General features: G+C 40.8%; 1 long non-coding RNA gene across 2 annotated transcripts in view; it reads right to left on the minus strand.

Annotated features, from left to right (window-relative positions):
* Positions 1-2944: 2944 nt before the first annotated feature.
* Positions 2945-26629, minus strand: part of LOC116786396 — a 116699-nt gene continuing 93014 nt past the window's right edge. For both annotated transcript variants that reach the window (XR_004356913.1, XR_004356914.1), the window contains 2 exons: positions 4455-4629; positions 2945-3449 (listed from right to left, as the gene is read on the minus strand). This is a non-coding gene — a long non-coding RNA (uncharacterized LOC116786396). The remainder of the gene's footprint in view (positions 3450-4454; positions 4630-26629) is intronic.

Below are 26629 nucleotides of genomic sequence, written 5' to 3' on the forward strand. Positions count from 1 at the left end.
TGGGGTGGAAACAATCAGCCTGGGAAGCTCTGATTAATCCATGCCTTAAAAATTCCAGTTATAAATGGTTGTAAGGAGGTGAGAACTGAGATATCCCTAGGGCAAGTAATATCTGAATATATTTTTATTGTCATGGGGAGATAATTCGTGTGTAGCAACATGTTTTTCTTTAAAAGACAACACTTGGGTTCTTTCTGCAGAATTGTCATGGTTTGTGACAACTGCATGTTTGTGGTCTGTCTGTATAAGTAAACAGATACATAGGTAGGTATGAAAACACATCTAATCAATCTATGTTGAATAATTTGTTTTTGTGATCTATTTCTATAGCAAACAACTTATGTAGACATGTTTTTCAGACATCTGATCTACCTGTCATCTATGGTTTTTCCTAATACTGACTCATTTTTTCCCCTCAAGATTAAGATCCATTGATCACTACTACTTTAACCTTCTATTCCAAAAAATATTTCTGTTCCCAAAATATGGGCAGCATTGCAGACAAATGTTTGTTACACTGATAGGTTTAACCCCACAAGCGGTTGTGGACTTGCAGTATTTATATGGAACCTGTCTTTGTTGCTCAAATACAGGTTTGGAAATCCATCTCTGCAGAGATTAAGTTTTAAAGTTTTTTGGTAGTGACAGTGTGATAGGAGTTGCCCCTGTAAATACTCAGATGGAGGTTTAGTTATCTGTAAAATTAGTCACCAGAGAGAAAAACACATTGTGGTCACTTCCACATCTTCCCCCCAAACACAACTCTGGGACCAACAGAGTGGTTTAAGCTGTTTGCCAGTTCCTACTCAGTATAATTCACGCAGGGTTAAATGTTATAGCTTCACGTAGTACAATAATACTTGGGGATGAAGATGAATTAGGGATGTATGTCTGGCCTTTCAATTTACTGACCATTCTTTCAAGGAGTCGAAACTCAATTGTAAGAGCTTTGCTTGTATCTGAAACTTGGCAGATGTTTCCTGAATCCCACAGAAATTAGTTAATATAAACTCTTAAGACTAGAATTATTTGGCAGCTTCTAAGCCTCTGGCCATCCATTAAATACATAAACAAAACCTAAAGTGCAGCAGTTCCAGATGTTTGTTTGTACTCAGTTGGGGAGAGAAGGATTTGCTCTTTAAAATGAAATTAGAGGAAATTTTGCTTTTGGAAGTGGGAAGCGAGTTTACTGTAACTGCTCATTTTCATTCAAATGGAACTTATTAGATGTTAGAACATTTGTTCCAGCAGGATGGAGCTGCAGCAACACTGGTTTAAATGCAGTTTAGATTGTGCTTGGATTCAGGATATGACTGGAGCAGCACCAAACTCTTCCTGAAGAAGGACTGAACTTGTTTGACTCTGTGTTTCATAAAATTACAGAGCAGTTTGGGTTGGTAGGGACCTTAAAGATCATCTTGTTCTACCCCCTGCCATGGGCAGGGACACCTTCCACTAAAACAGGTTGCTCCAAGCCCCATCCAACCTGGCCTTGAACACTTCCAGAGATGGTACATCCACAGCTGCTCTGGGCAATCTGTGCCAGTGCTGGGGAGAAGATGATGGAGAGCACAAAGAAACCTAAAGGGGAACTTGTAAGGGATTAAAGTTCTGGAGTGTGCATTGGAATATATTTTTATCCAGGGTGGCGGTGAATATGAGGATTTATATAAAATGACTGCCCAGACTTCAGTTTGAAGCTTTACATGATGTTTGAATATCACAAATACACAAATCTCTCTTTCTGCTTCTGTAAACCCCTTGTTGCAATGCAGCTTTTTATTTGGATTTTTGGTGAACAAACCATTTCTGTGAATGGCCTCATTAATTTGCAGAACTCCTGTTTAATGATGAGTCAAAGCCAACTGCTTTACGATCAAATCATTGCAGAGCAAATAAGAAGAAAGCAATTATTAAATTATACCTTGGGAATCACAGGGCAGACAAAAAGCAGTTCCTTTATAGCTTTAATACAGAAGGATTATATTATTTAATGAAGCTTTGTAAATATAAATGACTTATGTTGCTGCAAACTGAAAGTTTAGGACTTTTTCAAAGGAAAGAATATCCTTTTGGCCTAGGTGTTCATTTAACATTCCATGAAACATCTTTTGGAATTATGGTAGGGGAGGATCATAAAGGGGTTTTTTAGCAGTCAGTGACCAAGTTTTTGACTAGTAGTGAAAGACTCAAAGTTCTTTTTCTGCAATATAACTGCTGATGTTTGAATGATTCCCTCTTCTGTAAGCCTGAAGCCAACAACTAAGTTACAAAATGTGTGCATTATTGATACTTCCTGGGTTCAAAATACACAGGGCTTTTATTTATTCTGTAAAGCAATGTGTATTATACCAGAAAATTTTAAGCTCTACTTAAGCCTTACACTACAAAAAGCCCAGCTCATTTAAAGGGAAAAAAAAGAGTTTCTACATATTTATAAACCTAAAAGATCAGAGAGAAAAGAAAAAGGAGACCAAAAAAAAAGAAAGATACATATATTAAGACCCTGGGCCTCTTAATTTTTAAACCAGCCAAGTAACACAACTTCCAGAGCTGCAGGGACAGAGCCAAGGCGTGGATTGCCATCTAGTGGGGTCTGGTCACTGGGGACAGGGACAGGAGTTGCACATTTCGAGGTAGTGCCTTAATGCTTTTCACATTGCACAGCTCCAGACTAGGTTATATTCACTTCAACTCTCCTAGCTGCCATCTGGCTTAAAGGCACTCTTTCCTTGCACAAGCTGCAGAGGTAAAACTACATCATGTTCTGGATGGCTGTTGCAGGGCTGCTGCAGTACTTGAGAAGGTAACACCAAGTCATGACGAAGTCTGGCTGGCAGAGGTTTCACGGAAATCAGTAAACCTTGCCATGTAAGGGAGAGTTCACTGTTCTCATTAAAAGCAAGCGAATGCGGGTTTCAAGTGAAATATGGCATTTATTCATTCGGAGTAATTTTTCACACTGCACCTTTAAAAAGACCCAACAGTGCACTCAAGAGAGGACTCTTGCTAGAATTCAGTAGTATTTGGACTGGTTTATTAACCCTTCCCTTGGATAGGCTCTCATAAGGGCAGGACAGTGTCTTCTGGTTGCATAGAGTATTCCAGAACAATTGACAAATTCATTTTTGGAAGTAAATTTTGGAAGTGAAGCATGGAAAACCTGCAGACCCCCCTGCATGTTTCACTAAAGTACCTGGAGAAGACTGAACCTGAGGCACCGTGACTCACCTGAACAGTGTGTGCAGGTGAGAGGAAAAGGAGTAAAGAGGGTTTTCTCACCAGCAAAGGCTAGAATTTGCTAGATTTTTGATGAAAAATCTTGTCCGAGATGGTTTCTGACTGAGCTGATGCCGATTCTACAGTGCTTTGTGGACACTGGGGCTGCACACAGAGCTTGGCAGGCTGAGGTCCCACCTGGCTGATGCTCCTGTCCTGACCTGGACACACTGAAACACAAACGATATGAAAATTCCATAACACCTCGGACTGCATTTGAACTTGGTGGTTTGGCAATGAAGTGTTAAATAATTATGTCACTAAACTATGACACCACTAGGTGGCACAGAAGTACTTTTTTTGAGGTAAACTTACTACCAAGGTAATAAAACGAAGAAACTGTGTGTCCTTAAGGGAATCCAGCACCATCTACCTTTTCGATTCCTTTGGCAAGGCAGTCATCTCGAAGCCTGAGCCACAGGAAAGTGACAGGAATGCAGGTGTTAATAAAAGCCATCAAAGTGAAAACCCTAAGTCAATCACTGGATTTGTGATTCTTAATCAAGAGGAATCTTAAAAACTATTGTGATGTCCCTAGGATGGAATTCAAGGAGTTCAGAAAAAAAGAAAAGAAAAAAAAAAAAACAAACCAGCAAAGCAGTTGTGGTTTGTTGGGTTTTTTTATTTTTGTAGGTATTTTGGAGGACTATTCTCCCCCTCAAATGGCATGGGAGCAGTAACTCCACAAAGAGGTGTTTGAATAAAAAAGCTACATGCTGCAAGCGTCTTTTGACAGCAGAATGATTCTGCCCAAAGGGCAAAAAGCAGAAGATAACCTGCCAGAACTAAGTATGGGACATGGGACAAAGATGAGGGAGCAAAGTGTGGAGTCCTCTCCCTTGATAGGGCAGGATGAAAGGAATTTTCCTAGATGTCCTACATCAATACCTCATCCCAGCAGTGTGAACCTTCCCTCAGCTCACTGCACGTTAACCTTGGCACATTCCCAGGGGTTTTATTCCAGCCTTCATGCTGCAATGAAATGCATCAGTGGTGATTGAGCCAAAGAACAGGAATGCTCTTAAGAAGCCATATGGGCACACTGCTAGGATACTCTTTTTACTATGTAGCTGCACAAAAAAAATATTCTGCAAGATCCACACACTGCAAAAAATGGTTTTCACATTTTTTGAAAGTCTGGGGTTTTTTCAGATTTTTCACTGAAAATTACTAACCTCAAAAATCAGAGTTGTGTAGGTGTTTGTTTTAAAATGGGAAAGCCTTCAAATTCTGTGTTCAGGGGAGACCAGGATTTCTGTGTTGGATGACAACAGACTTCAGCCAGCTCTGTGCAGTCTCCTAAGCTCTTAATCAAGTGACAGCCCATTCTAGACATCGGGGTAGAGTTTCCTATGACAGACAAAGCATTCAATTATTTTTGTAATTTTCCCTCCTCTTGAATTTCCCTGTCTCAGACTTGTCCATACCCAGATTTTCATGGTCTCTGCATTCCTGTCACTTTCCTGTGGCTCAGGCTTTTGCAAAATAGAGGTCGTGGGTTCCAGCTGCCAAACGCCCCACAAGGTTGGTAACTGGTAATCGTTTGTGTTGCTTCTCACACTTTGGCAAAACTTCTTGGCAGGTCTTGGTAATCCAATCCCCTGCTTGGTTTATTGCTGGGAGAGAATGGAAGCTGCCAAATCGACCCTTGCAATAATTCTGACAAAGGATGTTTCATAGATTGAGTTCTAAGGAAAGATTAGACTGGAACTAGTGACTTTATTTCATTTACGCTTTTTTGGTCGTAAGATATTTCAACAAAGGAGTGAAAGTTATAAACTTAAGCATGGATGTTTGTCAGTCTCAATGGTCACCTTCAAATTATGTTACTATTTAATTTCTGTGTTTGTGTATTGGATATTGAAATATCCAAAGACTCAAATGGCCGGCTTTTCTTCAAAGAATTTGGGTACTAGTTTCTTAAAATGCTGCCTTTCCTCTATAATAAAAATAACATATTTACCGTACATATTTTACATATATGTATGACTTTTACAGTCAACCTGCATCTCCAAGGATTTTACTGTTCTCTAAAGCAGATTCTGTGATGTTGCAAGGTAATATTGCATGAGATTCCACAGTTAAAGCAACTGAGCTGTGGGGTCTCAACAACTGAACACCATAAGATGAAGTGTAGTTAGATACTCAAATCCAAACCATGGCTGCAACGTGGTACCGACTGTTGTTTCTGTTATGATTAAGAAGGCACCTATTACAATTAAGAAAGATGCAGAAGAAATTATTCCTGCGAAACAGCTCTGAAAATGCAGAGAAATACTTAATTTCTGGAGACTTTGGGGTTTAGGTTCTCTTCCCCCTTGCTAAAGTGATCAATACTTGTCCAAGAAACTTAGGACAACTATGGTACCTCACCTTTAACTGGGATCTACAAATGCAAATCCCTTCCTGTCCCTCTGAGAGTGTTTTTTCCTTGCTCACTACTGTATCCAACAGTGATGTGCACATGATGCTCATGGAATAGGCTTGTCTTCTCCTTTTGCACTCTGTTATCTGAGAAGTAAACATCTATGTATATCTGAGCACATAAAAAGCAGTTCCAAGAAATACATTATTAAAAACATTAGCGTTTTAGTTAGGCAGCCACCTTTGAAGTTTTATGGCAGTCACGTGGCTGGTGCACGTGTTTGGGTATTTAGCAATACCTCTCTCTTATGTAAGGCATCTTCATTTGTAGATGACATTTAAGAAATAACAAAATGTTTTAATGACTTCAGATGGAAAAAATTTTCAACAAATTTCTTCAGCGTGGTCCATCTTGTCTCATGCTCCTCAAGCTTTACTGTATTTTATTGTTATGCCTGCCTTTCAGTTTGTATAGTTTCAGCTATTTCAGGTACTGCTTTTTCTTCAAATGAAAACCAGCAGCTACCTGATGGTAAGCACAGCAGCACAAACAGGTTAAGTGTGTTTCATTCAAACAATAACCCAGCTTTTGACTAAACTCTTTTCAAAGCAATTGAAAACATCCTGTAACCCGTTGAAGTGTAAGAGGTATAGCTGTCCCCTCGTGCAGTACAGGAGGGGTCCTGCTGGTGGCTTTGAAGGTGGTAGATTTGGATCAGATTCTTCTGCTTGCTTTTTGCTGCTGCAGAAAATGCTTTTCCCAAGTTCAGTGTTGCAGCAGTGTGGGAGGACAAATATTTGCTTTGTCTGTAGCCATCCCATGGATTTGGGGGCAGGTCCTTCACAGAGGCAGCTGTGTTCAGGTACATCCCACAGGTGACAGGTGAGTGGCCTGTAGAGGCACTGGCCTCCCTGAGGGTGTTTTCCCGATGGCAGATTTAAGGTTGCCAGTGGGAGGAACCTGATGGCACAGCATCTAATTACAGGCTTTCCATTTTGCAGGGTAACCTGGTGTCACACATAAACCTGTCAAAATTCCTCCAACACAGAAAATATGATGGAAACTCAAGCTGACCAGCAGCAGAAAGAGTAGATAGCCTATAACCATGTTTAGGGTTTGTAAGTAAATTTCTACTTTCCCTCCTCTCCATTTCCTTGGCTTTAATCACCTTGAGATTAACATTTAGCAGAAAATTGGGCAGTACTTCAAATATCAACAAAGAAAATGGCATGTCAAACAGGTTCCCAATACAAGGGTAATATTTTGTGCTGTTCTGGTGGTGCCAATAGCTTCCTGTACACAATAAGGCTAGAAAGCAGTTTCCAACTAATGTTATGCTCTGATTGGAAACTGAGTATCTCAAATTCAAAAGACTGAAGGCTCCCCAGATTTAATTCCTTTGAAACAGCTTCATTTTTCCCTGGAGTTATATTTAGAGATTAGCGTAATCAGCAGCTACTTAAGGAGGCAAGAGCAGGTAAGAACTGCAAAAATTTTCAGACCTGCAATGCAGGGTTTAGCCAGTGAAATGTCTGATCAAGGACAAGAAACCATAGAAGGACTCATGGGGGGAAACTAGTATTAGGAATTAAGCTACAGCCATTACAATTAAAGATGGACAACTGAGAAAATACTGCAGTACGAGAGTACTAGATTGGGAGGGTAGATTGTCTATGAAGAAGACAGTCCAATTGGTCAGGTACCAGGCTCCCTAAAATGACGCTAATCAATTATAGAAAATGAAGAATACTACCCTCTTGCTGAGTGCCCCTGCTTCACATGAATACATTCCAAAAAAATCTATGTACCACACATCCAAACCAGGATTGCTAAACTTGGAGAGCAGAGGAGGATGATATTTTTCATGGAAATCTGTCATACGTCTCCCTTGCCATTGACATTGGAATTTTTCTGTTGGTCTCATGAGAGCAGCATAGAAATGAATGACATATGTACTTGCGTGAGAGCATAGTTTTAAGGGTGAACTAGTAACTCCTTACTCATTACTACATTTGCTCCAGGATATGGGATACCATCTCCTCTGCGTAGGTGTGAGAACAGAAAGGGATCAGGAAGGAACTAGTGAAACACAGGGACTAAAAATAACTATATGGTTGCTGCTGAACTTCCTAGAGCTTTCTTCTCACTGGACTCTAAAGCTTTGATCTCTTTTTGCTGTTGTTTCAGCAGAATGGAACATTCCATCATAGCTTCGGATATTCAGCTTTATATGACTCTTTCTAAATCTGTATGTGTTAGCAAGAGATAAAAAGGATAAAAATGTTAGTGTGGTTTCTCATGGTCTTTAACAGAGAAAATATTCCTCATTTGGGGAAATCCAGTAAGAGATTTTAAACACTTCCTTGCATTAATCACTTCTGAGTATAATACAACAGCTTCTCACTTGGTATTGTAGTATTTTGACATCTGATCTTCACCTAAAGCAGAAATAGAAATAATGAAAAAGAAAATATTCACTTGGCCATAGCATTAGAACCAAAATCAGCCTCATTCTGGGTGAATTCCTCAATTTGAGAGGGAAATGTGCTTTAACACCCACCCTGACAATGCAGGATGAAGTCATTCTGATACGTTCGAAAGAAAAATAGCCTTTATCTGGTGTCTCTGTGGCTTGTTTTAATCCCCAGGAAGTTGTTTAAAGTTTTTTCTCCCAGTTCTGTTAATTAGTCAGATAGAGAACTCTTGAAGAAGAAGCGAATGTGCTGAGTTCATGAATGACTTGAATTCATGGTGTAGGATTTTGGTAATTATCTTCAATTAAGTAATACTGCGTGATCCCATATCAAGCATTTCCATATCTTGTGTTTGTAAACCAAAGTTTATAAAAACTTGGTATTTTCATCATGCTGTGTATCTTATTTGGCAGCGTGTATTCCACAAGGGCAGTTTTCAGAGGTGGTTAAGCATCCTTTGAAAATTATTTATCGGGTCCTAAAACAAAGTTACACAGGTTAGAATAAGAAATAAGACAAAAAATTAATTTAAGCTTGCTATATTATTGGGAGCATGTCATGAGTTCTTAATTTTGCTTGGTTTCTTGGCTTAAATTCCTTTCTATTCTCCTGGTTCTAGGGCTATCTAAAAGCTTCATCTTTTTAATAGCATTCAGTAGGATTTTGTGTTACTTTCAACTTGCAAAGCATTTTCAAGCGCCAAAACTTTGCAGACATGAGGTTAGGGTTTTTCAGGGTGGTTTTTCTTCCGTTTCTAGGTTTTCAACACAATTTGAAAAGGTGAGTATCTAGGAGAAAATTCACCTCCATAGTTACACTTCAGCACCTCTATCCATGTACCTTTTGAATACTCTGAGCAGAAACTATCACTCATTAAAGTGAAGTACTTAGAGCGGGGAAAGTGTTTTCTCCAACAAAAATTGGTCTGTCAAGTTTTTATACAGCATAAAGGCCTAGAATTTGGTTAATGACAGTATAGTGGCAACCACTTAATTTGTTTTGACGTCATTCTGCAGGTGCTGAGGGGTCTTTTCTGGCAAAATGAAAACTCTTTGATGTTAACAATGGTGTTAAGATATTCAGCTTTAACCCACACCCCATTTTTGGTAATTTAGTGACCCGTTGAAGCAGATCATTTCACTGAGGGGCTCCAGTCAGTAAACAGCCATTTAACAGTGCTTTGGAGATTTCTCCTGCTTACCACTTTGTTCTAATTTATGGGTTCAGCACTGTTTTTCCTGTCTCTGTGGGTTTATGCTCATAGTTCCCATTAATGTCAGCATGGCAGGTGTTATTAAATCCTACCTGTGTGCTGTGCTTCAGCCACTGTGTAAAAAAACTCACGGTAATGCAGAATGGTGCAATTCCCTCTCTCTCTTGGAGCTATAAACCAACATTCACAGTGTCAAAATCTGTTCTGAAGTGTACTAATAAGTGCCCTTATTTTGAGGAGATTAGAATCAGAGAATTAAGTCAGGATTTAATTCTTAAAGGTAATAAAATCTGTTCTGAAGCACAATAATAAGTGGCCACGTCTCAAGAAGACAAGCATCAGAGAGGATCAAGTCAAGATTTGATTCTTAAAGGTGATGCTGGTAAGCCCCAAATTTTGACCCTTCAGACACATGAGGTTTCCCTCATGGCAATGGTGGATGTCTTAAATGTGGGCCCAAGCCTGAGAGGGGAATGGGTTCTGTAAGAGAGCCATGAGGAACATCTTGGTGACCTCCAGTTCACACAGCGGCAGTGCACCCTCACCTTCCCTGCTGCAGCATTTCCTGAGTGATTTATGGCATCTGATTTGCTGCTGTCAGTTACCTCTGATTTGTGAACAAGCTGGAATGAGCCTCAGGGAGAGGGTGGGAAGGTGACAGAGGGATGCTTGAAAGAAAGGTTACATACCTCCCCACTCTGAAGGGCTAAAAGTATAATCTTCCATAAGAGTTCTATAATTTCTAGCTTACCTGGTCAGCTGATAGGGAGAAAAACTGCAAACTGATGACAGTCTTGAAACAAGCATTTGAGGTTTTGGGGTGGTTTTTTCCTATCTGCAGGTAGAAGTCATAAGGTAGGGGAGGGTATGAGGAAGGAGCTGTTTGCATCTCTGGAATGTAGAATTAGTTACTGCTGGCAAAACTTGGATTGAAATCCTATAAGAGAGCTCTTCATGACAGAAACAATACAGGAACCTTTATTTTTACACAACTTGAAAGTAAGCACGTAATTTATTTTCTTCTTCCTGATAACTTGTTTGAAAAGCTTATGGGCTTTGCGTTCGATGGGACCTCACTGGCTGTGTAAGCATTGCTCTGTCAAGTTGTTGAGGAAAAGCCCTGCTCACTTCTCCATGGAAAGCCCTTGGTTTGCCCCAAGAATTTTTAGACCTCTACACTTCTTCACATCTTGGTGCCTTTAAGTGTGTGCTTTGCCACCATTCCTTGCACCACCCATGGGCAAAACCCTTCAGGTATCAATGCCATGTCCAGGCTCAACTCATACATGACCATGTCCTTGTGTGAGAGGACTCTGACTGACCCTTGGTGTTTTCTGTTGGCTTTTTGTAGCAAAAAAGTGGTAGTAGCTGTAGGACTCCTGTATTTGTGTCCTGTGCTCAATGACTGCCAAGATCCAAAGTCATTCCCCAAGGCAGCAAGTCAAATTATGTGAGATGGCTGTCAGATGCAAGTGATTTCTTCCTGGTAAGATCTAAACTCCTGGCCCACGTTTACTGCTCTTTTGCAGGTTGTATGCAAGGGCTGGCCCCTCAGTCAACTCTCCCAGCTGTAGAGCAGAGTGGCTTTCAAGAACCTTCCAATGGGGTCTAATCCATTTCCCATTTTGAAGACTTCTGTGAAGCTTGGACTTGTGGAAGCTGTTAAAGATGTGTATAATACCCACTTCATTGTTTTAACAGTGAAGGCTATGGAACTTGTGTTGCAAGGGGGAACCTCAGCTTAGTGCCTTTATTAATCCCCTGGCCCACCCAACACCAATCCTTCCACTCTTCCTTTATTTCATCCTTGTGTTGCTGCATCTGCTTGGCCACAACTGCAGATCAAGGGCAAATTCAAGGAAAAGATCCTGCTGGGGAAGTTAAACATGATATTCCCTCACAAACAGACATACCTGCAGCCTGTAAAAGCATTGGTAAGTGTTATTCAGTGCCAGAGAACAGATGTAGAACCCGAAAACTCTGGCTAGAGTTTTATAGCAAATACCAGACAGCCTGGGTTTTCTTATTGCCTCCAGAAATGTGTGGAAAATCCAACTGTTCTTCCTGTACCTGTGATGTAAAGTATGAGTAGCTCCACACAAGTGAACACCAGGCAGATTTAATCGATAGTTCCAGCAGGATATGAGGTTCTGGTATTTTAATAAAGCACTGTACCAACCATACGTTAATGACGAACCAAAGAAACGTGCTGAGTGATATGCTATCTTTTTAATCATGTTAGTCCACATGAGACTTGGATAGAGCTATTTATTATCCATCCTATTTTCATAACTGAGGTTTCCAGCTCAAGCAGAGGGACAGAAGATGCCAAGTTTCTCTCTTCTTCTTTCTGTTATTAACAGAAGCTGTTAATAACATTCAAAAAATCAGCATTATTCCTCAAAAACACTTTTTTGTCAGTTTCTTTAAAACAGACAAAATTATCAGTTTTCCTTGAGGTTGGAACTGAGAGGCTTAGAACATGTTAGAATAGAGATCCTCACTGTCTGTCTTACAGACTCAAATGGCTGCCAACGTATGCTTGAGGGCTGAGTATAGAATCATAGAATCATTTAGGCTGGAAAAGACCTCCAAGGTCATAGAGTCCAACCCAAGATCACCACATTGTCAACTAGACCGCAGCACTAAGCGACATGTCCAGTTGTTTCTTGAACATCTCCAGGGATGGTGACTCCACCACCTCCCTGGGCAGTCCATTCCAATACTTGACAACCCTTTCCTCAAAGAAATTCTTCTTGATGTCCAACCTGAACCTCCCCTAGTGCAGCCTGAGGCCATGTCCTCTCATATGTTTGGCAGTAGAAGTCAATCAGCTATAAGTTGCAGAACTGGGGAGGGTCTCTAGCATCTCTTACAGGTCAATCACATCAATGAGCAGCATTTGAAACGTAGTCCCACTTACGTCATTTCTACTTCTCTTTGAGACAGGTCATGAACATCACTATAAATAGGTTTAATATAGTCTAATATGAACTATTTTCACAAGAGGTTTGTTTTATAGAAAAAAATCATTTTGGAATTCCATAATATCCAGATCACTCATTTGTTCTTACCAACCTTTGCCTTAATTCAGCATAAGCCAGCAAAGATCTAGCTATCAGTTTAACTGCCCTCATAAAATTTATTTTTTGTTATTTCCTTAGAGTTGAAGATAATGTGTTCTTTACTTACAAAAAATCCAAGTAGTCTGTAGAGGTCCTTTTGATACTCACTCCATAGTATGATTTCTGAGCTGAAACTCTGAGGAAACACCACAAAGCTTTGAATAAATTTGAAAAGAAAATTATGATGTGCTACTGTCAGTGCTACTGCTGCCCTCAGGAGCTATATAGCACAGGTATGCCCAAGTAACAGAAATATTAAAACACACTTCTGTTTGTCTATGATTATTTTGGACTCAGGAAAGCTCTGGCAATTCTGTGTGTGCAAGATTCAGAAGGAAAAGCTGGCACAGCCGTGGTTACAGCAAACATCCCACCACACTTAGGTGAACAAAATCCCACTGTACTGTAAGGAATTATCAAAGGAACAGTGTGTAAACCATGGATCAAAGTCCACCAAGCATTCCCAGGCTGGGGAATAGGAAATCCCTGCTTTCTTCATCTCAAATGAACTCTAGACAAAAAAGTTGCAATTATCTAGGCAGCTCTGAGGAGGTGAGTGAGCAGTTACTTTAGAAACAGCACAGGCGTTGAGCATACGTGGTTCAGGTGTTGCCTTCTGGCAGTTTTTGTGCGTTCTTTAATATTAATCTTTGTAATTTAATAGGCATAAATAGACATCATAATTACCTTAAACAAAAATGCTTTTAAAGTTTTGTCTGGCACTTTTATTTTGCACTTTTTTTCCTTCAGAGTGTAAACCATACAGGTAGAACGGGAAACACAATACTTGGTGTCGTACATTGGGCAGCAGTAAGCTCCCCTGCTGACACAACAGCTGAAGCTGGGAGGACTTCCACAAAACTCACTTTGGGTTATTTCAGGGATACCCAGAGTTCAGGCTGTTTGGAAACCGTTTCTTATTCTGACAGTCGGTAGCGTATGTAAGTATTTTATGGAGTGGTCCAGTGGGATCTGGGGGAATTTATGAGATGCTGTGTGCCATAAATCCAGCTGACTAATTCATAAATAACCATTTAAGCAAATGGGAATGAGGGAAACTTTTACCTAAACCTGGGAGCAAAACACCTCTACTCTGCTTGATGCTGACATGCCCAGGCTCAAACGTTGCCTGTGCACCCCTTGGATAGACCAGCCCAAGTCTTGAGGGTACTTTCCAGGACAAGTTTAAGACCCAGTCTCTCTCCTGAGGGAGTTAGAGTTTTCATGTGCTCCTGAAATCCTTTTGTTATTCCTTTGCTGCTGTTATTTCTAACAGCTGAGGACTGGGGGTGTGGGGGAAGCTCCAGGAGGCATCATAAACAACAAAGCACCTAAAATGGGGCCAGTCCCTCTCTCCTTTCCTTTGCTTTTCTTTTTCTCCTCACAGTGATGGCAACTCTTCAGAAGGAAAAACTTGCATCTGAATAGTCCCTTCCCACTTTTGGGATTTCCTTTTCACAGCTGGCCAAGGTTTGGGGGTTTTTTCCTCCTCTGTTGCACTCCCTTGGTGAAGAGGAAAATGCATCACAAGGCTTGAAAGCCCAGGGCAGGGTTGGTACTTCCCCCTCTCACCTTTCTGCATCTGTTAACCTTCCCTCTTGCTTAGATGTTTGGGAAGCAGGTCAGGCCAAAAGGAAGAAAGGAGAAGCGTGGGTTTAATTTGGCTTATTGTTTATGGTAGGTTGCCTAATTTTAGGTGAATGGCCATTTGTTATATTAGCTGATGTGTATTTTGATATTGTAATTTGAATTAGAGGAGTCCTCCAGTGCCAAGATTAGCATCATAAAATGAAATAAAATAAATAAAAAAGGGTTAAAAAAACAATCAACCAGTCCAATTAAAATTGTGGCTGTCTGGAGCCATGGAAAAATGTAGCATAAACAGAGCTGCAAGATTTGCAGGGTGGAGCTGGCATTGGCAGCAAGGTGTGTACAGGTATATACCTGTCTTCCTGATTTGGCCCAAACAACACCCACTGTGCTCCTTTTGGGATCAGAGAACAAAAGTGAGGCAAACACAGCTGAACTGTGGGAGAAGCCAATCCGCAGAGAAAAAGTACCTGTTCAAACAGTCCCCCCTTTCCTGGAACATCTCTCATCTAAAAGACTCTTAGCTTCTGTGCTTATCAGTTTATTGTCGTGCTTTCTGGCAATTAGTGATCCACTTCACCCCTTGCGAGCTCACATCACTGCTGAGCTAAACTGACAAGATAAAACTCAGTGCTTAAAATTCCATTTCCAGTAATAGAAATGTACCCCATCCTGTCATTTTTCTAAGTAGGCTTTTTTTTGAAGTTATACAAAATACCACCATATTAGATTAAGCCTGGGAGGCATGAATTTAAAGGGAGAAACCTGTGTTTCTGAACAGAATGACAGCCTCTAGTTTTCATACTGTAGAATTTTCAAAATAGCTATTTTCTTTTGGCTTTGGCACTTAGATTTCTTCTTTCCTTCATAAAGTCTTTGTTATCTGTTTTTTTGTGTAACCAAGCCTAGAATCAGTAAACCACTTGAACATATATTGCACTCTAAGCTTTACTGGGGTTCTCTTGGAATCAGTGGATATTAAGGTTTTGCTCAAGTGCCTCATTAAATCAAAATCTTTGTCCTTCAGTCTTACTTTGGGGATGGGGATGGGGGGGTTTGCACCTGGTTCAGTTCCTAGATCTCATGTCAATATGGTCATGCCAACTTTGCTCATTGGCAGTGATTTCTTCGGGGGTACTTCTGGAAATCAGAAGAAAAAGGAAATGATCCTTGGACCATATGAAATTCCCTTGGCATTCAGGTTCCTGGATGACCACATTGGCTCAGTTGGACACGAAGCTGATTTTTATAGTGTGGTGAAGAGAACCCCTGTGTTTAGAGCAGCCTTTGAGGCCTATAGAGAGCCCGCACTGTGTGATGTAGCAGAATTTTGGATCTAATTGAGACACAGAGCATCATCAAAGCTCAGCACTTGCCACTCCCTTATGTTCCCCTTTATCTCTCTTCTATACATTGCCCTGAAAAATGAGTGCTTATAATGGAAAGACATACTTCTCTTTTGTCTCATTTGAATTCGCTGTCCGAACCAAGTCAGCAAACACAAAAATGCTCTTAGAAAAAGTCTTTCATGTAGGTAACAGTGGACTTTTTTTTTTTTAAGAGGGCAGTCTGCCAGAGGGTGTCCAATATAAGCTTTTGTAGACAGCAGTTTTTCTACACAGAGCTGAGTTGACAGCTTTCCTCCTGGGATAATCACAATCTTCATTCTTCTGGGACAAAATTGCTTCTGACAGTATAAAACCCAGGACATCTTTGATGTAAAATCTGACTCAAACACATGAATGGTGAGACTACAGAGTCATTCCATTCAAGAGAAAATGTTAGTAGTGGAAGCAAGATCAGAGGTGCCAGCTGAATTAATCAAACTAGTAAAATGTGAGGAAGTATCAGTCCATAAAGCTGCCTAATAAATCTGACTACACAGCATTTGAAGGGAAGTGCCTTTGGACACTAAGCTGGGTGTCAGACTGGGAATGAGCTCCCTGTGTGTGTAGTCCTGTCCTGTTGGTATACTACATTAAATGTTTTGAATGTGCATTTTTTTTCCAAAAGCCTGTCTAAATCTCCAGTGCTCACTGATGCAGCGGTGGTTTGGTCTCCCTCCCTTTCTTCCTTCCCCTTGTTTGGAATTCGGAACCTGGGACCTGAACCTTGCAGGGTTGGGTCTGTTCCCTCAGCCTACCCTGAGGATGACAGAGGGGTTGGTGTGCCCCTAAATTTATCAACCAGTTTGAGTTTGTAAAGGTTAATCATGGAGGTTTTTTCCAGGGAAGGACATGGAGTATCAGGATAAATATCCATCCGCAAATTTTTTGCAGAAAGAACAAACACTGCTGTAGTTTTTTTTCTTAGATTTTGAAAACCAGAGAAATGGATTGCTTTTTCAATGCTTAGGGTGTTTTGGGGTAAATGAGGGTGCAGTTAAACAAAATATTAATTGTAGCATATAACTCACGAATATCAATGGCAATAATACCCTGGTAAGCCTGGTTTTGAGCATCTTTTGCTTGGAAAGACGTGGAGATCGATTTGAGAATTTCAAACCGAAAAGGCAAAACGATAAGAGATGTTTCTACTCCTGGAGACTTAAAGATAAGAGAAAGATGGAGCTCGTGAGAGAGCAGGGAAAGCTCTATTTGCCGAAATCCCTATGGCCAAGGGGGAAGCAGTGGGACAGCAGGTGGCACCAGCGCCTCATCCATCCACCCATCCATCGCCCCGCATCCCCGCTGCACTGCTCCACGACACGGTGCATTTGGAAAATATCCTGTTTGCTCTCGCTTATAGTTCCTATATAGTGTCACTCAACTACCAGGCACTTTATCTGAGCAACAAAACTCAAGGAACACCTGAAGTAAGGAAAACTAAGGACTTTCCTTTCTGCTCACCTTGCAGCAGGAATGCAATATTCAACAGTCTACAAGCTCCTAAAAATATTTTGGATGCTTTTCCATCTTGTTTTGTTTTCACATTCACTTTTCTTACGTATTCCACCAAGACCCCTCTGGAAAGGTAAATGGAGTTTAGCCTGGAGAAGAGAAGACTGAGAGGGGACCTTATCAATGTATCTAAGTATCTGAAGAAAAGATGTAAAGAGGATGGAGCCAGGCTCCTCTTGGTGGTGCCCAGCAATAGGATAAGAGGCAACGGTCGGAAACTGATGCACAGGAAGTTCCACCTGAATATGAGGAAGAACTTTACTGTGGGGGTAACTGAGCACTGGAACAGGTTGCCCAGAGAAGTTGTGGAGTCTCCCTCACTGGAGATATTCAAAAGCCCCCTGGACACAACCCTAAGTAACACACTCTAGGGGACCCTGCTGAAGCAGGGAGATTAGACTAGATGGTTACCTAGTGCTGTGATTCTATGAGATGGAGGAAAAGCCAGATGAGGAAAGGCCTGCAGAAGTAGCGCAGACTGATGAGGCACACACAGATTTCCCTATTCCTATAAATATTTCTGCAGCAGGTCCCGAAGTTCCACTAATTTCCTCACAAATCAGTGATGTTTCTCAAGCTTATGCAGTGTCTTGCCCACTCCACCCCTCAGTCTGCGACAGCATAGTACAGGCTCCCTGTTCTCTCTACTCAGCAAGTACAAAGCAGCCCCTGTCTCCTTGGTTCAGCACAACATCTAAGCATACAAGTAATTCCATCCCCACGCAGCAAAACACTTAACCACATGCTTACCTTTAATTATGTACTTAAACCAAAGATGTGTGAACTTGTATTCTGGTCTCATACTGGATAGCACAGAACTTAATGAGATGCTTAAAGTTAAATAACTACTCAGTGATTTCCTGAATCAGGACCTAAATAGAGCATTGCCCCACCTGATTTTTAAAATTAGATTATGTTTAATTTTGAAGGCAGGGCACTTCCTTGAAGTCACATCGATTTGCCATAAACAGCTCTTGGAGGGAATGCCCTTGGGTTCTAACCCAGGCCCCTTTGATCAGGCTCCTGTTGACGTCACTGGATTTACATCAGGTCCTGGGTCCCAGCAGAGGAAAAGGAAGGAAGGAAGGAGACAGCTGAGATCACACCCTGTTGCCTGAGCCCCCCCCCCACACCCCTGAAGTCACACTTGACAGTGAGAGCTGTCAATGAAGACTCATCAGCCTCCTTTCCCACAGATGGAGGAAGACTGCAAGAGACAAGAAGGATGGGAGCCAGGGTTCTGTAGATCATTCACACCCCCATCTCCTCTCTTTCTTTCACTCCCACACCCCAAATAAGATCATGGAGCTCAGGAGAGGAATTAAAAGATGTCCATTTTGCTTGTACTGACAAAGTGTGGGTCTGCTGTGTGACGCTTTTGCTGTTGGGATGAGGCAGGACTGACTTATTCCCCAAAAACTTTAAAACAGAATGGTGACTCTGTCATCACACAGCTTTTGAAGAGCTTTTAGCTCTGTTTTCTTTAAGGAGGTGAAATGGATAAATCAACAAATAAACTTAATTAGAACAAAGTAATAAATTTGTACAGATTTACATGCCTCTAGGCAGTAATATATCTACTCACTTCAGGGGGGGAAAAAGGGAAAAAATATGAGTTTACATTTTGGTTGTAAGTGTCTGAATGGGATACTGGAACCATCTTAAAACACACTTAAGTGCAACTAAGAGAGTAATTCGCACATAATCCTGTGCTCAGATATTAGGGGTTTTTTCTTCATACAAGATATCTATCATCAGAGAGGGGAAACCATCTCATTTAATTCGCATTCCAGGTTACTAAGGAATTCTGTGCTCTGTTACAGTAACTCTGGGCAGTGTTTTTCTTAGCTACAGAAGCCAGAGGCAGACTGTATAATTTCCATTTCCTGATTATATGACATACATAAGTGAGGGGGCAAAGCTTGGAGTGCTCAGTTTACCACTGGATGCAGACTTTAAAGCGCTGTTTGCAAAATTAGGATTGTGAAGAGAGACCAGCCTGTTCCCACCTCCTGATACTCTCCTGTAGGATCCCTTCATTTAAATCTCCAGTTTGCCATATAACGAGGTTGAAATGTACATTTATTTTATTAACATGTATATGTTTGCAGAGTGTTTTAGATTGCAGCTGGTGCCTGATGAAATCTCATCCTTATCTTCATCTTGCAGCTCTGATACACTACGAAAGGCAGAAGCCTTTCTCTGGGACTGGTCCCTGGAAAGTCTCAGGCATAAATCTCCTGGGATCGCTCCTGTGACCGATCTGGTGTGTTCTCTGACATTAGTGGCAGTGCCAGCTACACAATAACCTTTTCCTTGCCTTTTCTCTGCAGTCCATTCCTTAGCTTTTCCTCCCTTTTTTGAGCTTTGCCTCTCCTTTTTTCTATCCATTTACAGGGATTTTGCAAAATCCAAAATGTGGCTGGCAGCGCCCTGGGTGAGGCGTGGGGAGAGAGGGATGAGCCGGATGGCTACATCCAAACATTTGAAAATGCTTAATGCAGGAGCTGGATCCAAACGTTATGGCTCAGGCCCATCTCCATAAAGAATAAGAGAGAGAAATTAAACACTCTGTTCCTTCAGCCGACCAAGAAACGATGATATTTTGTAATCGTAACAAAAAAGGAGCAGTGGGGCCAAACTACGTCTTGGCTGTTCTTTATCACTGTGAGTAGTACAGGAGGACAGGAATCAGATGGGATGAGCAAACTTTAGGCTGTAAAGCAAGTGCAGATGTGCCCTCCTGAGAGGAGCTCCTCGCAGCTGGAGGCTGCATGATGTTTACTGTGGAGCTGCACCAGCTCTAGGAGACAGGAAAGGGTCCTCCTGCTACTCAGCAGCAAAGCAGAGCAAGGCAGTTCTGCTCTAATCAGACTCCCTTTTTCTGCAGTGTTGATTTATGGGTGTTGACAGAGGGTGGGATGCAGCAGAGGGTAGGACGCTGGAAGGTGGGTGTGTGGGCAACCCCAGCAAGTGATGGCAACGGGAGCAGGCAACTCCCATGCACGTACCAGCAACAGGGCTGGTCCCACTGCTGGCAGATGGAGGCATGGCTGTGGGAAGACACACTGTTGTGGAGGTTGCCCAAGTCAGTCCTGGCTCGTGCTTGGCTCACCACACCCGTGCTCCCACTGAGGCTCTGCCCGTGATGCTCCTGTGTTGTACTGGCACCTTCCCTCCTTTCCCTTCACAGGTTTTGCATTGTGGCTCCTGTGCTGTGTATAGAAGAAGGTTCTGCTTCTTGTTCTTTTGCAATACTAGTAGCACTCGGTTTAAATTTAATTTTCTTCTTTCCAATAAGCATTTTCTTGGCAGTGCCTTCTTTGCCCTTCAGCTGTTTTAAGTGTTTATTTCTCCTTTTGCACATGTTTGACAAAGACAGCACTTACACAATTCCTCTCTGAATAATTCCCTTTCTCCCTAGAGCTAATAAAGTGAAGAGATTATAAAATGAGACACTGCATTTCTATGTTAAGCAGCGAGGTTGCCCATCTTGTTTCTCTGCTCTAGAAGACAGTGCTGGGATATGAAACCTCGAAACTCTAGGCCGGAAACCCAGAGTGGTGTTACAGGTCCTTCCAAATGCCCTTCCTGCATGCCACTATTTTTCCAAACATACTATTTTCCAAACTTGGTTTGGGAGGAAAAGAACCACCATACCTGAACTGTCAGTTCACAGTCCATACTTACCTTTCTTCCTGTTCTCTTCTAAGGCCTCAAGATGTAATCGAGAAGTATGTTCCCACCAAAACTGGGGCAACCGGAGGGGCAGTCACACTTTCCAGTATTGTGATGGGCATTAATGAGTGGAAATACACAGGGATTTACCAGGAAGATAAAACATCTCAAGACTTAACTGCTCTTGGACGGACAACTACTTTGTGCATGGGCATAGATTCCTCTGAGAAAACTGTAAGCCTTCCAGTTCATTATCTCATCCAGACAAGTCACCAGTGACTAAATGACCAAGTATTTTCTTGAAGTTCTGTATTATTTATATTTAATCCACTGCTTACGCAAAGAACTTGGTCTGGAAAAAAAACACTGTACGGGAAAAAGGGTTTTAACAGAGAAAATCTGTCTCAGTGTTTAGGGTAAAATAATCTCAAAATCTGCTCCAAAATTAATCCAAGATTAAAACGGATCTAGAAAGAGAAAATGGTCAAATCATAGAATGCTTTGGGTTGGAAGGGATCATTAAAGGTCATCTAATACAATCCCCTTGCAGTGAGAAGGGACATCTTCAACTAGATCAGGTTTCTCAGAGATCCATCTAACCTGGCCTTGAATGTTTTCAGGGATGGGGCATCTACCACCTCTCTTGGAAACCTGTGCCAGCAGGTTGTTATACTAATATTATTTTAATTTTCTTAATTTTTTAGAAATTATAGCAACGACACCTTTGAAGGAATGGACTCTTTCCTCCCGTAACTCCCATCTGTCCCACAATACTTCACACTGACCCTCTAAGCCAACCTCAAATGACAGTGTTACAACAATAACACAACTCCTCACAACATTTTTCATGGGGTTTAAATGCTACCTGAGAATAAAGATGCTTTCTTTTCCACTGCCATCTTTACAAACTATAAAAAGATTCATTTTATAAATTGTGCACCTTGGGAATTGCAGATTGAATACCAGGGTCTGTTATGGAATAGATTTAATTCATTCAAATTTTTTGTAAATTTGGCAAAATTGCTCTGGTTAGGAATTCTAACATGAGCCAATAACTCATATCACAATAAAAACTGCTTCTTTTTTTCGTGTCTGCAAACTGAGTTGGATGTAACCATCATTTGACACTACACTAATTTCTTTGGAGCAGAAATCTTGTCACCAGTCATGAATACTTGAAAATTGCAGCTGCCTTGTTTGTCACATTACAAATATGGGCTGAAATCCTGCCATTGGCAAAACTCTCCTGAATTTCGCTAGATCCAGGTTTTCCCTCATGGGATACTTTCATTCTTCCACCATCTATCTAGCTAATTGCTATAATGAGATTTGCAAAGGGCAAGCTTGAAAGTCAACTGTAAAGTCCAAAGTGAGCTATTAACTCAAATTCGCTTTCCATGAGTATACTCACAGAGAAGGCTGGAGTGCTGAAAGGTACAGGGAAAATGAACACAACAGACCTGCAAACATCATCAGCCCAAATTCAGTTTAGAGTTCAAATTACCTTGCAAAGAAGGATCTCTTTCTCTTTATATTATTTCAGCTCTGAAGATTTCATACTGCAAAACTGCCCATGAAAAAAAAATTAAAATCAAAGAAAGAGGAACATGTATGGGTGATGTGACAGAGTTTTCCAGATGCTCCACTCACCTGACAAAATAAGTTGTGAGTTTTTCCCTCCCCAGACCAACCCTCAGAGCAATTTGTTGCTGGGCAGAGAGGGGTAGCACCCCAGAAGCTCTCCAGGTGATACTCCATGCCCTGCATCCCTGGGCACTGCAAGCCCTGCTCGGATCCTGATTTCTCAGAGGGATTCTAGTTCAATGTCTGTAGCTACATGGAATCTAGAAGTGATGAGTTTTGCAAACCGAAGAGAACTCAGTTTGTTTTTCACAGTAGATATTCAGGATATCATCTGCTTCTCTTACTTCAAAGCACTTCGTCATTAAAGGATTGACCAGCCACAACAGCCAAGGGGAAATTGGGCTTCTGCTCAGCTAAATAAGATAAAAGGTCAAGCTGTGCTGGATGTTGTGGTTCATTGCTTTGTGGTTTCACTTGTTCATATCATGTGCATCCTAGGTGACCAAAGGAGTTATGGACCAAACTTACAATCAGCACGGATATCTTCTACTCCTTTCCTTCCCCTCTCCTGTCTGCAGGAAAGTAGGATGAAAGTGTTTGTGTTTGGGACTGAACTGACAACTGAACAAACATGTTAACATGCAGGTGAAAAGGCAGTGATTGATATTTCTAGAAAACTCTGAAGGGTGAGAAGTTTTTCCAGTGATAGGCACAAGAATATTTTAATTGGGAAGACTGTAGAACTGTCAAGATCTTAAATCCTGGTTGTTAGTTATCATGGATTTTGTGTCACTCTTAGAATGAGTTACCCTGTCTGTCCTAATTCTGCAACAAAATAAGGGAGCAGTGGCTTCCTAAACTTTCCCCACCCTATTCCCAATTTTTCTTCCAATATTGTTTAGACTGGGAGTTGAGATTCCTCCCTCAAAATCTGTGGAGATGTTGTGAAGAAATTAATGTTGTGAAGAAATGAATGTGAGTTAACATGTGGCTTGGTTTCTGGGAAAAACTTTCAAACACTGAAAATAAAGAAGCTCTGAAATACCATGCTAAGGGTATTCTACTTGACAAGTAGAAAATGTTGCCACTTGGGCCCCTGAGAAATTAGGTGCACAAACCATGTGGCAGGGAACACTTTCACCCTGGCATACCCTGAGGCTGTGAAAACACCTAATTGTCTGTATAAGCAAAATATTTCCTTATGAAGTATTCACATTTATGTATACCCAGATGTAGCTGTTCCTCTTTAAAATGTATAAGAATACTAGTACCCACTCCATTCCAGTAATTAAATATTGACCCATGTGTAATTTTGGAAGATTTATGTTTTATAGTGCATCACAAATATCAGCTCAGACAATATTCATAATGAAAAACAAATAAGTGAAAAACTCTGGTTTGAAACTCCCCAGGTTTCTTCTTCACCTGAAGCAAGTGATGGGCTGGACAGTGACTTGCACAGAAGAGCTAATTGTCCAAGAAGTTTTGTCACCAAAGAGTTTAATATGAAACTATTTTGCTATCTACGTGAAGCAATTTCTGCATTTCTGAAAGCAAATTTTGCATTTACGTGAGCATTTGCTATTGAAAAATAACTGATCCATGAATTCAGCTTCCTCAGACTTTAATTGGTCAGAGAAAAGTGAAAATTTAGAATTTTTGACACTTGCAACTTCCTTCTGACAACTTCTCATAGCTGTTTGTGGCAAACTGGCCTGAAAACGTTACTTCTTTTAACTTTAATAAGGTTGGTGTGCAGCTTGTTTTCTTTACACTTGCACACCAGCAGATCAGCTATGTTCTTTATTATTACATGGATTTTCCATCTGGCCTCGAAAGTTTTGGTAACATTAGGTTATGGTTTTCATATTCCTCTCTTTTTTTTTTTTTTGCACAAGCCATTCTTCTGTGTAGGCATGCAAGATGGTTATTCAATTGAAATTCTAGAACATATATATTTTTAATTTTCAAGTTCTTCATCATTCTCTTTCCACTGCCTCACTGTAATTGATTTTCCTGTCAGCTCCATCACTGCCTTGGACTTCCAGTAGTGGCACTTGTTCCCTACTCTCTTATGCACAGCTATCAACTGTGTTAAATACAGCACCCCCGGGTTGTCTTATATGGTTGTACTCATTGGAAGAGCTCCACGGTGTTTATTCAAGGGTGTAAGGAATTGCTTTTGTAATCACAGCTTGGCAAAGAGTAAACCAGGAAAGGATGCCCCAGTGAGAATGAGTCTGCTAGGCTTTAGATATTTATAACCTCATTGCTGTGTCACTGTGTGAAAGTGGAGCTGGTTCCCAGGTAGAAATGTTCCTGAGGGAGGTAGGAAAGTGAAAAAGGTGACAGTTCCTACAGGAAGAAGGTCTTGCTCCTCCAAACTGGTAGTGATGTGTTCTGACCCATTAATTCCTGCTCACAATTTTAAAATAAAATATTTCTTTGTTTGCTGTCTTCTCCAGGGCCAATTTGCACATTGAAATTTATAATAGTAAATCATAATATTAGGGAAAATATCCTGTTCGATACATACTTCTCCTAAATGGCATATGATTAGGAACCCAATAGGAAAAACATTATTATATTTCCTATCCCTTATCTGCAAAGGTCTTCACTCAGTTAAAATGACCAACATTTCCATATGGACTCCAGCTGCTGAATGCATAACTGAAATAGAGATATAGGGCATAAATAACCAGCGAGATCATTTTCTAAAACACAGGCCATTAACAACCAAAATTGGCCATGGGATAAATCCTGCAAAGAGAAAAGAAAAAAAAAAGTAGTACAGGAAGTTTCAAAAACAGATTTAAGTAACAGGTTCTCCTAATATCTGTGGGCTGATGATTTTCCAGATAGGGGATGCTTCAGAGGTTCCTGTGGAGCAGAGAGGGCTCCCTGCTATCTTCAACAAAATGTGGAGAACCCATCACATACCAAAAAATACAGAAAGGTTAGAACTCAAAGCCTTCTCAAAGAGCTCAGCAGCTTGCAGCCTGCAATTCAAAAATTCCAATCAAGTAGGAGTATGGAGGCTTTGTCAGGAATGCTTGATCATATCATTTTTTGAAACCTAAATACTTTCCAGATTCAGAGACTCCTTGCCTCAGAAGAGGGCAACTTAGAAAATTTAGCCTTTTAACCACTAACTCTTCCCAGTAATCAACCGTGCAAACACAGCTCCAGTTGGAATTAGGAGAATGTATGGAGATGCATTGGGTTTATCAATATTTTATTTGAATCCCTTTGTCATTATAGAATTCTTCTATTGCCACATTTTATCATTGTGGATTTACTGTTGAATGGTGTAAAATCTTTTGATTTAAAGCTCTATATTGATTCTTCTAAAGATATAGTATCACAGATATATTACACTTTTCCAGTGAAGTTTCTACATGACTTATAAAGCAATAAATCAGATTTTATTTCTGAGTTGATAAGTGGAAAAATTCATCCTTTCTGCTGTCCTGTTTAAAAATTAAATATTTCAAATTAATCTCATCCTTCCTCAACTCTAAGAAGAGAATACATTTGCTGTAATGAGAGAGAGTTGCATTTCCAAGGCCAGTATTTTCCCTTATGCTCTGTACAGAACTTGAAGAAATCTTTTGTGCACATCCTGTAATTTGAAATTTGAAAGAATCATCGACAGGAAAAAGCATGTTTCTCCTGCCTGGCATGCTGGGTTTGCATACCTGTGAATCTCTTTTAGCAATACAAAATGTTTGAGGTGAGTTCTAGACCCTTCTATCTTCAGTTAAGGAACTCCTCACTGTTTGTTTTGGGTCTGACTGGGTTTATCAATTTACTTGGTCACTAGTTTGGAAACAAAATACTTTTAAGGAAGCAGCTGACACACATGATTAACAAAGTACCAAAAAATAGATTGCTAACTGCTATAAGGGTATACAGCTGTATTGCAAAAAGGACAAGTGTGCCTTGGCTTTACAATGTGTTCCCCTGACCACTTTTTGATCTGGAAGGAATAAACATTATTTCATAATTGGCAGATCCATGTCGTGGTTATCTTTAGGAAGTAACCTCTCCAGTCCGACCACAGAAGAGGTCAGTTGGGCAAGTGGAAAGTTGTGAGAGCCTTTGATGAGAGGCTGATAGATGCTTATCTTTGCTGGATATATGAGGGTCGTATTGACAAACCTGAGGAAGCCATCACCACCAGCTGACCAGGAAAGCCAGCTCTGTTTTGCTCCCAGAGCAAAAAGACTGGAAAGCAGTAAAACAGGCTGAATTCTGCTGCATACTGAGCAAGGCCTTCCCTGATGAGTAACTAAGAGAATGTGCACAGAATATGTTTGTCTCAGTGAGATTAAGGGATCAGACTTCCCTGCCACAAGAGATCAGCCCGAGTCTGTCTTGCAAAACCACAAACACAGTCACGTCTACCCAATGCTCTGTGC

Source organism: Chiroxiphia lanceolata, chromosome 4 (assembly GCF_009829145.1).
Source record: "Chiroxiphia lanceolata isolate bChiLan1 chromosome 4, bChiLan1.pri, whole genome shotgun sequence".
Classification (NCBI taxonomy): Eukaryota; Metazoa; Chordata; class Aves; order Passeriformes; family Pipridae; genus Chiroxiphia; species Chiroxiphia lanceolata.